Consider the following 17,651-nt stretch of genomic DNA (forward strand, 5'->3'; position numbering starts at 1 on the left):
AGACTGCTACCTATAGGTGGCTAGTAAATTTGGAAAGCTCCTGCATTAGGAGGAGGTGGACCTAGGTAAGAGCGTACACGGCACTGAGAAATGTCTTTCATTATCACAAGGTAGTTAGAGATCTGGCTTTACTCTCTGCCTTTATTCTTTAAAATTGGAAAAGCTCCTTCTCTCCCACACTCTGTGAAGTCTGGGAGGGTACTTGCCCCAGCTGGTCCTCTTGTGCATTGCAGAGGTTTGCAGAGCCTCAGTGATGCCCGTTGCCTGGATACAGGGCAGCCCTGCATCTCAGCCCCCCAGCCAGCCCTGCGAAAGAGGGGGGCTGTGGGGGGAGAGGTGGGGGAATTCAGCCCTGTGCACTTGGAGACAGGAGCATTAAGTCCACCTGATGCAGCTTGTAAGCTCAGGGTTTCCTTTTACTTTGCTATCGTTATTATTATTTATCATTATTATTGATAGGCGAGAAGTGCAACCCAGCTGCTCAGTGCAGAGATCTGAGGGCTCCTGCAGGGTGAAGCGCCTCATGCCACTTACAAAACCAGCCATTGTGCTGTCTCTTGAATAAGCATTTTATTTCACATGCTTGTTCTGAGCCTCCTGCTGTTGCTCACGCTACAACTGCTGACAAGTAGCCTTCCTGGCAACACGGCATTGGAGCCTGCGAGCTGCCTTCCCTCTGGCTGAGACCCTGGGAGAGCAATATGAAGGCGACAGTGACTGCTGAATATTTAAAATAAAGTATTTCCTCTTAAACATGAAAATGCTCTTTGCACTTCATACACATCACTGCTTGGTGCGAGCGGTTGGCCGAGACATGCATTATTCCTGTGTTCGGGTGGGACTGTGCTAACTACGCTGCAAGATCCTTCTCCTCTCTCCGCGGCTGAGCACATGAAAGCTCATCTTTTGCAGGATGCCCTGTTGTATAGCAAGTGTGTAAATGTCTGTGAACTTTGCTAACTAGGATCAGTCAAAAATTTTAATCTCGGTAACTGTAAATTTGGGCTAGTTCATATTTTAATGCTACGTTTTTTGCTGTATATGGTTGTAGAGCACTGTGCTGTTTCTAACAGCACTTGGGAACTGTGTCAGTCAGTATTAGAACAGGAACGGTAATTAACCTTTAGATTGAGAGAGCATGCAAGATCTCTAATAATGAACCTGGGTCTTCGTGTTCAAAGCACTGTAAATTTGCATGGCAAATACTGTCTATCTAAGAACACATACATTCAGCTTCAATATAAGATGAGAAAACAAATGAGTATAATGCAGTGAGAGGGAAATGAACACCTGAGAAAGGCCACGCTGAAGTTGGTGACCTTCCTACTGACCATACTAGGCACTGGGTTTGGTCTTAAATAGGTTCCATGTCAGGCTTCTGAAAACACATTATCATAATCTCTGTGGCACAGAGCTCAACAATGGACAAAGTTTGTTCTACATGAAGATTTGCTCATCCTAATTGCTTGAGGAGGACATCAGCTAGCTTTGAGCTATGGTTAGAAACAAAACTGCTGGAAGAGCGAAAACCTCGAGGGTTTCAAGACAGGAAGCAGAAGGTCAAGAAACTTGGAGCAATTTTTCCTATGTCTTTAGAAAATATTATTTATGAAGGTATTTGCATTTCTGCAAAATGAATGCAAAGCAGTGGATGGCACAAGCGTATCGTTCTGATGCTGTAGTTCACACTTTGTATTTCTATTTGCACTTGTATGAAGAATGGCAGAGGATGAAAGATGCGGCTCACTGAGACTCCTTATGAGGCAACTGTTGAGAGGCCGGCCTGAAGGTTAGAGTCTGCTCTGTCTTGGCTCTGTGTCTGTGTGTGTATAAATATACATATATACATACATATATATGTATGAAAATACGCACACAAAGCCACTGATTGTCAGCAAAGAACTCTATTTGCAGAAGCTTAGTATCTGCTGTAAGCAGAAAGGACAAGCCCTTCCCTGTCCTACTGAAGGCGAACTTAGATGTAAAATTGCCATAGGCTGGTACAAGGCTTTTGTTATATAAATTGATTATTCCTCTCTTCTTCCTGTCTTCATAAATAAATTTGTTCGGTGTTTTACCAGCTCATTTGTTTAGTTAAACCAAGTACCTGCTAACTAAGGGTATCAATAAAATGCTATATCTTAGTCAGATTTTAGTATTAATATCCCTCTGACCTGTTGAATTAAGCACTTTACACCATATACATTTTCCTGTTTAGAAGTAAAAACACACCCCTTTCTCTTCCCTGGGTTTTTTTGGTGTGTTTTGTTTTGTTTTGGTGTTCCTAATGGAGATGGGCAAAAGGGCTGCATAATTTCTTGAGTGAAAGAGTGGATGGGAGGAGTGAGTGTGCACTCTGGTTCCTGCTGAAGTGAAGAGTGGAGTAACATTTTTTGGAACCATGTTAGCGTGAAGGAGCATTAAAAGACAGTGACCAGAATGGAGACTGAGATTCCTACCTCCATAGACAGAGCTGCATGAATGACAAGGCTGAGCTGAACATCAGCTTTACTGAGAGAGTAAGGAATCATCACTACTCAACTACCTCTTTACTGGGGAAAAAAACTCCACAGCTCACAAGATACAGGAGGACAAATAGGTATGGAACTGCAACAAATTCTAGTTGAAAAAACTGTTTGAAACAGTTCTAAACCGGAGTTAGCTATGCCACACCACCTCCTCTTCTAGCCAGCTTATGGTAGTATGTGGTGTGATAGGAATTGAATTGAACATGTGTGGTATTGAAACAGTGGATTAAAAAAAAATGAACCTGATTTCAATTTTTGTTTCAAAGAAGTGTTGGGAGGTTTTTTCCCACAGCACGTACAAGAGGTAGATCTAAAGTCTACAAAAACCTTGAAGTCTAGTCTCAGGTTTTTATTTAGTGAATCCACAGGTACAGTATTCACTAAAGAGTTTAGCAGACTTTAGCAGTGTGTTGAGCTTCAAATGCTTTGGGAAACTGAAAATATGAAAAGAGCCAAAAGGCAGTGCCAAAAGAGGCATAATTATTTTTGTAAGGTTAAACAATTAACCCCTCTTTCTAGATTCAGCACCATCAAATTCAAAACTTTAGTGAAAGGGAAATGGTACAAGATTAGTGGACTTTTAACTGCTGTCTTTCCCTCCAGCTGTAGGACATCAAAGTTGTGTAAGCCTTCATTTTCTGTGGCTTTATTGAAAATGCTCTCTTAGCCTTCTGAGTGATGTGGAAGGGATGGGATATTACAGCTGTGTTTGGGCATGGCCTCAGAGCATTTTGCTTGTCTTTCATGACATTGCAGAAGCTTCTTCTGTTCATTATTAATTTTTTTCTTTCTTTTGAGACAATTTGCCTGGGAAGCAGAAGGTCTTGGTTGCCTTCAGAGTGATTTATGTGATGATGATGAGTTAATGTAGTCATATACATACGTTTGGAGTTAGGTTAACTGAATTAAACTTTTTAAATTAGTATGACAGTGTATCAGCCTATCAGAACAAAACTCCCCTGCAAATCACTAATTAGAGGAAAATAATTAGGACTGAATGCTAAATTTAGTGGAAGATGCTGGTTGTTTTATATACCATTCACTCCAGTACTATCTTTCATCCCAAGTTCCCAGAACGCTTCCTAGCCTGTACACACTGGAATTGCAAGTGGCCTTTTGAGTAGTGACATAAGCAAAACACTGATGCCTTTCGCTGGAAAAACATTGCTTTCCAGACTCGAAAGACTAGGAACTTCAATCTGTGTAAAGCACAGCATCGTCTTTAAGTTAGGGTCACCCAGAAAAGGTGTGTTCTGTTTCATCTGTCTCATGAAGCAGATGTCAGGTTTTGAAATTTTAGGGAGCCTACCCTCCCCTCTCCTCTCCTCCAAAAATACAAACCCTGCGATAGTTTCCAGTAAATAAACAAATAAAAAAGATACATGTCTATCAGTACAAGATGCCTTCTCCAAGAACCACCTTGGTTTGGTCTGGTGAAATTTTTAACAATTAGGTTGCTTGTGGTCCCTGGTGAGAACTGGGAAGACCAGGAACATCAGCCTGAATCTTTTGTGTCCCAGGCTAATGCCCCATCAACCACACCTTTGGTGAGTTAAAACTTTCTCTCTTGTTTTGATTAAAAGCTCCATCTGGGATTCAAAGAAATATCACAATAAGCCTGTTTTCGAGTCTTAAAACAAAATGAAGCAACCATTCTCCTTCCACAAACTGAAAGAATTCTCGGCTGGCAGATTCAGGCTTCATCTGGAAGAGGCAACAAGCTCTTAGGAAGTCCGTGATACTCCATCATGCAGGATGAGAGGAATTAGATGAGTAGTCACCCCAGACTTGACACCACTAGAAATGCTGTCCAGATAGTTGCATTTGCAGAAGGTTAGAGTTCTGTTTTGTGTGGTATCAGAAACGAAACAGCTGTTCATATATCAGCAGTTCATATATCAACAGTCCTAGATAAGCATAAGATTTCACTTTCTGAAATCCCACTCACACACAATTTGTACTGGAAGGCAGTCTCTTTTTAGCTAAATAGAAAAGTAAAGCTGTAAAGGTGAGCTGGGCATCAGAATACAAAAAGATGAAGAGATTTCAAGAAGTTACGAAATACATCTCAGAGCTCATGTTTTCAGCTTCTGGCTAAGCTGTCTTGCAAAAAATTTGCAGTTCAGACCTTTTTCTGTTGTTTCTGTTTGTGCTGAGGAAAAAGAAAAGAAGCTAGTGAAAGCAAATTCCGTCAGAGAAGATCCATCTCTTTATGCCAGCTGTATTGCCAATACAGGCTTGTGTTTTGCACAGCCCTGCGTAAAATTAACTGGATATCCAGCATAACCAGAGAACATCCTCACTGCGTTAACTAATAATGAAGAAAAGATGACCTCTTCTCCTCTAAACTGTTCACTATTCTTGGCTGATCCCCTCCCGCTCTCTATTTTAATGTCCTTGTCAGCCTGCTGGCAAGATGCTGAAGCAGCACCAGCCATCCAGTTAACGTACAGAGTAGCCAGAAGTTTCAATCAACTCAGATTTCCTCGAACACTTACCGGACATTCATTCCAGTTCCTGTAAAAACGTCTAGGCAACTCATGTTGCGCCTCATTTTGTAGCTGCTACTTTACAACACTGATTTTAAAATGTAATTTTACAAGTGTTACTTTTACTGACTCTATTTTCTTTTTCATTGTGCATTTTTAAATGCCAAGAGTATGAGCAGGGTGGAGAGCAGACCAGTGTTGTAACAGGTAACCCAGAGTGCTGGCCATTCTTGGTTCTGCTGCTGTTAAACAGATCTCCACTGCTTCAGGTGACTGTGAAAAACAGTATATAATGAATATTCAAATTATATTCAAAAGCAACTCATTATTTGGGAAGAAGTGTTCTGTGTTTGGTGAGATTGACTATAGCTAAAGTCTTTGCTGGTCCTATAGCTCTGGGAAGGAATATTTTGTTTTCCTTTTCTGAGAAAAGCTGTGTGGATACAGAAAAGTACCTCTGGTAAATCAGACCTGACCAAGAAAAGGGGAGGGGTTTTCCCCTACAGAAACTTTCGTCTTTCACGAAGTTGTGGGGTCCCAGGGTCCAGCAGCAAGGTGGATCCTTCTGTGCAAGACAGACACGTATCTCCAGGAGAGTCTGGGTGGAAGGTGGAACCAGAAGAGGAGGGACGTGGTGTAGGAATTGAGTGCCGCAACAAAAGCAACGTGAGGGTGCCCAGAGCAGAGGCCACGGGGGAGCTGCGCGTGGTCCTCCCCTTTGACAAAAGGGGCTGAGAAGGGAATGGCAAAGCGGTTTGTGCATTAGAAGGGTAGCTGGCTCTGTCCCCTCTGCAGGCAGCCAGCATGCCTCGGGTTCATGCCTTCTGTGCTTCCTATCCCTTGCTTTACTGAACAGTAACCTCCCCATGCTCCCCCCATAAACTTACAAAAAAAAATGGGGGAGCGAAATGGTTTATTGAAAATCTTATTCTGAGCAGAGCTGCATCAATAAGCATGCGTGCCTGATAAAAAAAAAAAAGCCCTCAACATGATGAAAAATAAATCCCCCTGAGTCTTCAGCATCCTGCCTGAGTCACTAATTCCCCAAGGCAGAAAACAAAGCAAGCAAAAAAAGTTTGTTTTCACATAGCAAAGCCAAAACACGTCCCGTTCTGATTTAGGATGAGTCCCGGGAGACGCCTCTTCTTTCATATATATAACTTGGGGCCCGTGTAGGTGAGTTGACAAATATATGAATTGATTTTTTCCCCCCCTCTTATCTTTGAGAGAAAGCACCGATTAATTTCAGCGGGACTCATGCCCGCACGCGTTTTGTGGCTGGAGCTGCCCCAAAGCGCACGAGGACCAGCAACTGCTAGCACCAGGGCACAGGGAGGGTTTAGATGCGTGAGTCAGATTTTCCACAAGCGCAGCTCCTCGTCTGGCTCCAACGGCCAGCACCCGCAAGCTCTGTCCTGCTCCTTCCTCCCTGCCTGGCTGCCTGCACGGGCGCTCCTCATCGCTCCCCATCACTCCTCCTCTGGGACGTTTTGCCCCTTCGTGAAGTCCCTGGCAAAGGCTTCAGCGTCGTAAGATTTCTGCGGATAATATCTGCAACTCATGAGGGAAACAGCAGAGTACTTCTCTGATTCCCTGAGGCTTTATAAATATTTTCCCAACTAAAGGCAGTTTATAAATCTGCTCAGCTCTAGAACTGCAGAAGTTTGATGGAAATTCTCCGCTTATGGTGGGGTAAGAGAGCGAGACTTTGTGCTAGCAAATGACCCCTGGCTGGAAGCAGTCTGTTAATGCTTGTAAATGAACTCGTGCTGCAGAGCTCAGGGCTCGAGCCAGAAGCACAATAGAAGGTGCATTATTATTACTGTCCTGATTATGGCAGATAATTTTACTGTTCTCATTTACAAACTTAATGGTTTGTTAATAATATCTGATTTGGGAATATAGTATAGCCTAGCAACTAAGGGTGGCATAATGGCATTAATAAGGGTAATTGAGGTTGTTGCTATAATCTTGTTTGCTCTTTGGTTTGTTAATTGAAAATGACTTATCTTAATATATGATAGAAACAATGTCGTTCCTCTGTGAAGCCTGGGCGTCTCCAAGGAAAAAGGGATGCGTCGGTCTGTGCTGTTTGTAGGTAGTGGCGGTATCTGTGCAGCGGTGAGCACACAGAAGTGAAGCAGCTTAATATGTGTCAGGTATTGCGGGGTCTGCATTTGTGTTTTGTGTAAATAGCAGCATGTGCTGTTACTTATGGCTGCGTGTGTCTCTTGTTGCAAGACTTTGTGTGTGAGACTGTCTGGGATACGTGCGATTGACTGGGGAGCCGTTATGGGAGGAAATGGAAATGAGAGACAGACAGGCTGCGGAGTGTTTAACCCTGGAGAAGAAACTTGGCATTTCGTCTTCTATCAACGTTTGCCCGTAACTACTATTAACATCAATTATGGAGATACTTATGTGAACACCCCGTTAGCCCTAATTAGAGTTAATGGAAGATACGTGTGGATGTTAACGGGCCAGAGACAACCAGGCTTCCATTTCTAAGGTTAAATATTCAGTAGCTCCCTCTTAGACATCGACAACATCCTGTAATCATGCAGTCAGACTTATGCAAAAGCAGAACAGTTTCTTCTGCCTTTTTTTTTCTTTTTTCTTTTTTTTTTTTTGTCCCAATTATGGCCACCTTACACTATTTTTGCTTAAATTAAAGAGCAAACAACAGTGTGGCGGTGACCTCAGTTACCTTTACTAATGTAATTATGCTACCTCTCCTCTACTCATAGTGCACCTCAGAATCAGCCTTTATTAGCAAACCATTTGCTGTCCCTTTACTGTCCTTTTAATGAATGCTAGTAGAGTCACTTAAGAGGAGCTAGAAGGACTTGGCTTTGTTCTGAACAGGGACCTCGTGATATAGAGTTCAGGGCCTGAGCTCGAGTAGGTCATGTAATATCCGAGGTCTGTAAAGTTCCTGTCACTGTGCTATTGTTTGAAGCTGTAAAGACAAAAAAGACTTTCCTCTTGCTTGCACTCATCAACTATCTTCAGTATTTTGAAAACCAGCGTCACTGCACAATTGAGGCTGCAAAAGTTACAGGTTGTCTCGTTATCCTGCTGTGGTGTATGATAGTGCGTCCCTGCCACTAACCCCTGCCCAGCGGGCCAGTGTCCTCGTGGGAAGGGTCTTTTCAGGGCTGACGTGGAAACTTGTAACCCCCCACAAGAGCCTTGGGCCTGCCTTAGATGGTCTCACACGCTCCTCAGGGCAGGGTGTGCTTCCTTCTAGTCCATTGCCTTTGCCACAGACACACATGATGATCTTGGATGGTGTACTGGGCAAAAAGTGCAATTTTTTTCCCAGTTGATCTGGTGTATAGTTATGGAGCTGCCTGTTCATCTGACCATCTCTTACTACTGTGCAAGTACAGCCCAGGGCCCCTTTGAATACTGCTTCGTTATTAAGCACACTCCTGGGTGCACGTTGGCTGGAGCCACAGGAGCGGCGTTACCCCAGCTTTCCAGCTGCGGTGGCTTTCTCCTTTTTCCTGAAGCAATTCCAAGCATCCATCCCGCTGGCAGAAACTGCCCAGCAGCCCATTGCTGGTTGAGGTGCCCAACATTCACACGTGCAGAGCCACAGGCTGGCAAGGGGGCTGTGGGGAGGGGACAAAGCACTTGGCTGCTAGGGCTGGGTGGGAGGTCAGTCCCTGCCCACGTTCACCCAGAGGATGAGCTGTGGGAAGGTTGGTAGGTTTTGATTTAGCCATTTATTAATTTATTCTCTTGATGTTTCTATGTATTTTTCCATTTGTGTCATTACAGATGCCTGTTTTATTTTGTGGAGGTCACAGAGTCTGTTCAGCTTTGTAATTAATACCACTTTCTTGATTTAATATGTAAAACAATGCTTTCACAGGTCAGATGGACCTTAGTTTTCCCATTTTCTTCTCCCTTTTTCTTTGTTTTTGTTTTTTTTGTTGTTGTTGATTGTTTTTGTTCATTCATGAGTGTGTATTTTTTAATGGCTCTGTAAAGCTTGAAGTGTTCATATTTAAACTGGTGGGACAAAAAGGCTTTTGATGATATTTTGGTCTGGGATTTGGAGTAAGCTGTATTGGTTTGAGAGCTCTTGCTGGATATTGTTTAAAGTGGACAGACGCTAAGAAACATTGTTCTGCGCTATGCAGCGCTGCTAATTCAGCTCTTACCCCCATAGTTAAAGTGGCAAAATCCCACACTACAACATGGCTTACTCCAGTTTATGGGAAAGAGAATATTTTTCTGGTGTATTTACATTTAGATCTGTTAACAAAAAGGATAGATACATCATCTTTAAAAAGGAAAAAGCCCCCGCATTATAAAGTTTCTATTGAATTGCTCACTAAGCCTTCAGGTACAGTAGGAAAGAAACTAATGCTGTAAAGGGGACATGGTCATGACATATCATTTTATTTCAGCTAGAAAAATGTGGTCTCGCTTGGAGAAGCTGCCTCTGTGATGAGGCCATGGTCTGGTTGTGTGGTTGGGAAAATGAAACATAGTCTGAGTGAAGATATTTTCAGCCCCACCGAGGTTAAGCACCCTTTACCCCAGGCGAATTCCCTGTTTTTTATAAGCCACTACAGCTAGACTGTGAAATGGAGGTCTCCAAGCAAAGCTATGGTAATAACCACAGGTGGTAACATAAAGCTGCCTTCATGAACTAAACCCCGCATTTTCTGTCCTTAAAATAAACACAGGATGTGTGAAGTAAATTCCTCCCTATCTTGCCTATGAATTGTATAAATCTATTGTACTTCTTGAAGCAGGTATTCAAAGTCTCCAGCCACCCCCTTGCACATCGACACCTTAATTAAAATCGGTTTGTTTTGTGGGTTAATTGTTGATATCATATCCACCAGTGTAGTAATTTGTTTCTGTTAAGTGACAGAATAAGATCTGTCATTAAAAAATATCCTGTCCTAGGATGAATTTCTTTTTTTTTTTCTTTTTGAAATCTCTAGACCAAACAATAGTCCAGTTGAAGGGACTAATTTCAGAATCACTGAGCCTATAGTAAAGATGTAAGTAATGAGAAAGTCATTATTTTGGGTGTTTGGTATAGACTTAGCAGTGTTACATTGATTTACAGAAATGAATGCCCCCAGTCAGTACTGATAGATTCTGTAGTTAGCTGGTTACCTCTGACTTGCCTCCTTTACCAGAACAATATCCTGGTTATTACCCCAAAATGCTTTGGAGCCACCTAATTCATTTGTAATCTTCCCAGGATAGAAGGGAAAGCAGCAGATAAGTATTAGCTGAGAAACCTGAGCGGTTTCACCCTGGGATAATGGAGAGATAATACATTATATGCAAAGATGTCATCTCGCCAAAAAATAAATTTCAGGAGCTGGTATTTCATACAGGATATGTAAAGTGCTGAAGTGGGGGCTTGCTTGGCGTTTGCTTTTATTCTTTCATTCATTCTTTTTGACTCACAGATTTGTTTGGATGCTTCTGAGCAAAATCAGATTTGCTAAATGACAACTCATACGCAAAAATCAGATGACAAAAAAGATGAATATGGTATATGATACATGGTGCAGATAACAGTGTCAAGCCAATGCATTGCGGAAGAGAGGGGAAGTTAGGAAATAATAGAAGATAAAATACAGCCTCTCAATCAAAACTTGAAGCAGTGGAATTGATGAGGAAGAGAAATACCAGCAAGCCCCTGCTTGGGGATGGGGAGGTGGTTGGGTCAGTCAGGGCAAGGTGAGGCTGTGCTCGTTTCACCAACTGCAAAACTCTGGGGAAAGCCTGCGGGTCTCGGTGCGCTCACCCTCCTGGGGCTCAGGGGGCTGAGAGAGGGAAACTCGGCTCTGCTGACGAGGCATGCTCAGCTCCACCGAGTAGCAGCAATGAAGGAGCAAAACCGGCAAAGGACAAACGGAGTCAGAGCTGTTCTGCAGGGTTTCGCAGCGCGGGCCAGCGTCATCCCTGCTTTCTGCTTGGCCCACGGGCAGTGTGCAGGCTCAGAAAAGGAGCGCAGCCTGTCGAAGTGACAGACCCCTAAGCACACCTCCTGCCTCTCGTATTTCTCTGTGCATCTCCTGTAGCTCATCTTCCATCTCATCAGAGTCAAGCTGCACTTGCCTCTAGGGCACCTGGGTGCACAGCTTGAACGGATGGAGGTTAAATATGGGCCCTGAGCGGGAGGAGGCTGGTGCCGATAAACAGAAACAGAAATATTGAAAGGCAGATTTACACGGGTACACCCTGTGTGCAGATTAGTATGCTTCATCCAAAAGATGTGAGAACAAACCTGTTTTCCAAGGGCTGCAAACAGGTTGTCCCTTACTGGGGAAAGTTTTTCACTGCAGCTTTTCTGCTTTGAGCATCAGATAATTGGGAGCACCTGTCTCAAACTCCTGATCAGGTCTGTGCTGACTGAAAAACTTTTGCTCCTGAGCTACTTCTGCAGGAGCAGCTGTAAACCCTGCATTTGCTAAAACTACCCCCTCATCCACCCCCTAGACTTTACTGGCAGCCAGGATCCCAAATGCCCTGAAGACTCTCATGCCTCTGCTGGCCTCCTGGAAGAAGTGGTTCACATTGCTGTCAATGGGGAACAGCGGGCGGGGTGATGTGTGGGCTGCTGTGCTGAAGGTAAAGTTTCAAAATGTGTTGGCCTGGCAATAGCTCTCAGCTAATGAGGAGAATGTCCTTTCCCTCCAATACACAAACCTCTGTGCTGCCCGATAGCCCTGGGGCACTGGTAGCACTGGTTGGTGAGGAACCTCAACTGTGTTGTGGACAGTGTCTGTTTTCAGGATGAGCTTGTGTGCTGTGTCTCTCTTCCTATCAATAGATCATTGACTTGGGATTCTCCTAGTGAGGAGGTGACGGTGTGAACCTGCAGGGGAAACTTGCAGGAGGTGTCTGTGTGAGGGCTACGGGGAGCATTTCTGAAGACATCAGCTCTAAATGGATACTTCTGCAGTTTTGAGCACAGCATGATGGGGAACGTGGCAAAGATGGAGTACAAGCCATCTGATCTTTCTTCCTCCAGTTGCCATGAGCTCAGAACAGTGTGATTCATATGAAGGACTCCACCTGGGGTTTTGTGCCTGAACATTTTTAAATAATACTGGCAGTCACTCAAAATGCTTGTTTTCATCTAAAAATGGCCATAGCTTGAATACTGTCTTTCTTGGTACTATCTCAACTACTTTCAGTACAGGCAGCCTGGCTGAATGAAATCTCGCAGATTCCTTGGGTGGCAGATAAGTGTTGTTGTTAATTATATTAAATACAGGGGGCAGGGGACGACGACAACACACCAACTTGAAATGACTTGCCAGAGTCTGTGAGTTTCTGTGAAAGATGTTAGCAGAACTGGAGCTATAGAGTGGTCTGAGCACTAGACAGGAGACCACAGAAGCTGCCCAGGACACTGGCTGGGTATCCTGGAGCGTAGCCACATCAGCTTTACAAAGGACGCTGAGCTTCACAAAAGACTTTCAGACTGTAATGTGGAAAGCAATCTAAGGCTTAAGTGGTGATTATGTTCTGATGCGAGGTGGTTGGTGTATCATCAGGCATGCAGAATGGTGACTACAAATCTTGTTTTGAAATTTGTCATAAAATTTATCGTCAAATGCGTTTGCACAGCAAGACTCCACATTGTTTTCAGAGAGATTCTTCTCCCCGTGCTGACAGCAGCGATGGGAGAAGAGGCTGTTAAAGGCTGTGTCACTTCAGACAGTTTTTCTCGTGCTTGATGCGGAGCTCGGAGCAACTCTGCAGCCAGACGGGGAGAGTGCCCCAGAAGGGCTGTCTCTCCATGCTGTGAATAGCACGAACATCTTGTTGTTCCCTGTGTTTTCTCAGCCTAAACCTGGGCTGCTTTGGCTGTTTGCCCTGCAAACCTGGTTTTGATACTTTCAGAATATATGGGTTTTTTAGCTGGAAGGCAGCATTGCTTTCAAATTTCATGCTGATCAAGAAAAGAGGCATAGCAAAGGTGGGGATATAGTGAACTTTGGCCACTGAAAACTGGTGTGATTTTTCAGTCGGAATTCAGCCCAGTCCTGACTGATGTGGCGGTTAGCCTGTGGAGTCGTCCCCCTCGCAGGAGATCTGGTTACATCCGTATGTTCCGTTGTTCTCCCTAAAAAGATTGCCTAGATTTTGTAAAAATAGGAATACCAGATTGGGTCAGACTGTGTTCTTGCCTCTTTTGGATGCAAAGAGCAAGGTGCTCTGCAGCCCAGCTACAAATTGGGTTTTGTACTGTTTTAAGGCCATGTAAGCTGCTCGTGCCTCCATCATTCAGTGATACATTTGGAATTATTCCAGCCTCCCTGATTTGAATTAGAGGATTTTTTGTCTTCAGTTTCTAACTCCTGACTTCTAGCTGGTAAAATATCAGTGAAAACTGAGTAAAAGAAAGTTCATTGGCATCCAGAGTATTTCCATGGTTAAATTTGCTCTTTCAGTTTTGAAAGAGTCCTTATGATACCCTGTCAGTGCATGCTAATTCTTGCGTGTATGTATGATTGATGGTGCTTCAGGTTTTGTCCCGGGCTATACCAAGTCTGCTTGCAAGTGATGCTGGTAGTGAAGTTTCCACTGCTGCCATTCTGTGTTAGTTAGATTACAATAGAGCTAAAAACCTGAACCACTTCACAAGGAAAGATACAATCCTTGCCCCACCGAAGCTCACAAACCTTAAAACAAAGCCTGCCTGGGGATATTCTTTGGCACTGTCTTAAATATCCTTACTGGGAAATGTTTTTTTACAATTATGGCCTTCCTAATAGGCACCGTGGGTAGTGTCAACACAAAGCTATCTGTATTACATGGTTTGACCTGCTTTAACCCCAGTTGGTCTCCTGGAGATGCAGAAAATATCTGCTCCATACAAAGGTCTTGTCTTTCAGGTGAAGTCGAAGCGGTTTGTTTAGAGTGCTAGCTTTCGAAGAGGAGACGTTATACTTCTTGTGGGTGAAAGTCACCCCACTGAGGCTATTGAAAGCCTCTGCATCCGTGTCATCAGCACGTAAGCTGCTGTCTTTGTGTGCAAAAATGAATTGCTCCCCAAGTCTCTCCGCTTAAGACTGCTGCAAATGCACTGTGCTTATGGAATAAGGATGTTTTTGGGAAAGTGAGTATATTGTTCATGGTGTTCTCTTCCTTAAGGGGAAAAAAGTTATGCTCTTTTAACTTTAGCTCACATGAAATATTTGACCCAGATTCAAACCGTAATGAAGACTAGATCCTCTTTGCGTAAGGTTTTACATCCTTAAAAGTTCTTCTTTCCCCCCCCCCCTTTCTCTCCTGAAGAAGTTTTAAGTCTGTCAGCAGCATAAATGGGATTTGGATCAACCTCTGAGCAGTGAAGTGCTAAGGAGATTTCTGTAAGGTTACTCGGTTCCCCTCCCTGCGTGTGGAAGGATGAGGCTATTGTGGGGGAAGAGTTACAGGTGGCGATGGAAGCGAGTTCTCCCCTCAGCAAAGTAAAGCTCAGGGCTCTCCAATGTACGTACCCCTTATTGCCTAGTTTTCCTGCAGCGTGAAGTGGATGCCTCCAGCCCCAAGAGCCCCCAGAGCGCGGCGTGGAGGGATGCCGGTGGCAGGACCACGGTCGGTGCGGCAGGCACAGCGCAAGCACCGCGCTCCCCTCGCTCACAAGAGCTGCAGCACACGGCTGTCTGTGTGGCTTCATAAACATGGTTGAGGCATCAGCAGAGGGAGTTTAGTTAGGCACCTATTGTTTCTTCATTCCTGGAAGAGCTGAAGTGTGCTCGCCTCGGCTCAAGGGCAGCCCCACCGGCTGATGCTGGGGAGAGGTGGACATGTTGCTGTGGCGCTGGGAGGTGTCTCCAAACCCCACCAACTGATGCTAGGGAGAGGTGGATGTGTTGCTGTGGCGCTGGGAGATGTCTCCAAATCCCACCAACTGATGCTGGGGAGAGGTGGACATGTTGCTGTGGCGCTGGGAGGTGTCTCCAAACCCCACCAACTGATGCTAGGGAGAGGTGGACGTGTTGCTGTGGCGCTGGGAGGTGTCTCCAAACCCCGCCAACTGATGCTGGGAGAGGTGGATGTGTTGCTGTGGCGCTGGGAGGTGTCTCCAAACCCCACTGCTCTGGCAGCTGAGCTGTCTCCCAGCAGCGTGTCCTAATTGCGGCTGTGCAGCAACAAAACAAATACTCGGAGATTTCCATAAAGGCTATAATCAAAGGAGCATCCCTTGCTTTTTAATATGTGCTGAATGGGTTCATTTGTAGGCTTATTATGACTACAGAGAGAGAAGCTATTAGGGTGATCGTTAGCTGCCTGTGCGAATAGCAAGGAAAACCATGGCATGTTCCAGAATAACCCCTTTTTTAATGTCTGCACTTTCAGATGCATTAACAATAACCAGCCGTGCTGTCTTTCATGTTTCCCTTGCCGTGAGTAAGGACAAAAGAGCAGGGAGAAGGGGGACAGTGAACTACGTGCTTTCAAATAAGTTCAGATGAAGAGAAAAATGAGGTGTTAAGAAAGCAGCAAATTCGCTAGCATGACATTGTGTGTCTTGATGCAGTATCTGTTATCCATTGGGAAAGCAAAAGCAGCTGGGAGCCAGCCTGCGAGTCTTGGCTCGTATCTCACTTAGTCCCTCTACTCCTGTCATCTACGTATGAATTTTTCCGAGAGTCTTTTGTCTGCCTGGAACCTGATCGTTGCTGGAGCGCTTAGATTATACATCTTTTGAAGGAAGAGAGAACATTTAGAAGTATGCCAAGATTATGGGATTTATTAACTCGCTTATTTTCCTGCAGAACATCTGAAGCTCTGTTGTGGGCTGTGGCCATGGTTCTGTCTCTGCTCCTTCCTACTCTCTCTTAATCAGAAGTCAAAAATATCTGTAGCAAAAGGCATTGGATGGTTTGGTGTTCATACCTTAATTGGGACAGATGTGGCTGAGATCAGTCACATTTACCTTTGAAACCACATTAGGTGCAGTTTTATGGCTTAGAGTAAGTTAAAGGTGCTGATTACAGTGGAACTCAGTTTAGGTTTGCACCTGGAATATATATGAGATGTTTATCAGTTGGCTATAAGCAGGGAAACTTAGACTTCATGTCTGCCTCTCTTCCCTAGGTCGTTTCTCATGACCTTTGCTGAATTCAGGTTTTCCTGGACATATCATACCTATAGCTTGTGAAACGTATTTATTTCCTAAATAAATAAATCACTCTGAATTGTGAGCTATGTGGGATCAAGAATTTCCTATTGTGTTTAGAATCCATGGCACTTTGGGATGCATTATTATTCTTCTTGTTAAAAACATTTGAAAGATGACCAGAATCAGATAAATAATGCCACTTCTCATATTTCCAGCAATATTATTTTCTGGTTTACTTAGTATTACCGAGATCCCTCATTTAAAATCTGCTTTTCTTACATGGTAAGAAAAGTTTCTTACATCCTAACCTTTGCTTTTCCAGACTGACTAAACCTGACTAAACTGACTATTTTGTTTTTATGTCTGTGTAGGCAGTTACCTTGAACAAGGAAAGTTTCTTTTTCATTTTTTTGTATAATAGTTAATGCATTCAAAGTTCTGTTTGGGATTCCTTTCTTAAAAGCAACTAAGATTATTAGTCCCCCGATTAAATGGTGTTAAAGGGTGGGGTTCTTTTTCCCCACCTTCGCCTTATGAAAAAGCACTGAGAATAACAAAAAAAAAAAAGTTAACCTACTTATCTGGAGCTCCATTCTGCATTAAAACAGCTGATAAAAGCAGAGGTTTCAAATTCCCTTGCCTGTGGGCCCTTGCCTGTGCTTCTGCCCAGCCTGTCTGGGGCTGCGTTTCCTTGCTAAGGAGAGATAATCATCATCTTTTTGATAGGACAAGGCCCTGTGGCACACAGTAATCCATTTTGATTGCTTCCTTACTTTAAAATCAATCATTTTCCTCCTCTGCATTGTTTCCCTGAAGCCTGCAAAGTATCAGGAAACTTCTTAAAATATTGGAAATCATGGTCTGAGGAGGACAAGGTTGCCACAGCAACTGCCCAGTGTTTCTGAGATGTATTCCTGCATCTTTCAAAACAATCATGAATGCCACAAACTGCTGAGGCGTTTGCTGCAAACAAAGCAAGGCTATAGAAAAAAAGAATAGAAAAGAGCACGGAGGAGTCAGTTGTTGTAAAGGTGAGATGTGTCAGGCTCAGGGAAAAAGTGGCAGGCATTTACGCCTCGTGTTAAATGCCCTAAGCGTCTGGAATGCCGTGCGAGCGTATGGAGTGTTTCAACACTTGACAGTATCTGACATGACAGTGGGTAATGTCACTTGGCTTGTGATGGAGTCCATGATCCACTCAGGGGAGGGTGACATTTATTCCGTCCTGAAGGGAAATATTTTCAGACATAGGAGACCAGAGTTACCCACCTCCCTTTTGCTATGCTTGATAGACTTCTTTCTGGGACAGAAGATGCCTGTCAAAGAGTATACGTTGTCAGCCAGAAGGGATCAACTTTTTCATGGGTTTGGGACTGGTCTCAGTATGGACCTGTGAACAAAGGACTATACTGTGTGGGACAGGAGATCTAGCACATCCATTCCCCTTTTAGCCTTGTTTTTCTTATCTGCTAAACAGAATTAATATTGTTATACTATCAGTGCGTATAA

At 43.9% G+C, this 17,651-nt stretch overlaps 1 protein-coding gene across 7 annotated transcripts in view; it reads left to right on the forward strand.

Moving 5' to 3' along the window:
* The window catches only part of TSPAN18 (tetraspanin 18), a 119,643-nt gene that overhangs the window by 73,389 nt on the left and 28,603 nt on the right, over positions 1-17,651 (forward strand). The window contains exon 1 of one of the 7 annotated variants that reach the window (XM_009935346.2): positions 6,680-6,709. The exons of the other annotated variants lie outside the window; for them this stretch is intronic. The gene's annotated coding sequence lies outside the window, so the exon portion shown is untranslated. Of the gene's footprint in view, positions 1-6,679; positions 6,710-17,651 lie in introns of those variants that run through there. 7 annotated transcript variants of the gene reach the window in all.

Source organism: Opisthocomus hoazin, chromosome 7, assembly GCF_030867145.1.
Source record: "Opisthocomus hoazin isolate bOpiHoa1 chromosome 7, bOpiHoa1.hap1, whole genome shotgun sequence".
Classification (NCBI taxonomy): domain Eukaryota; kingdom Metazoa; phylum Chordata; class Aves; order Opisthocomiformes; family Opisthocomidae; genus Opisthocomus; species Opisthocomus hoazin.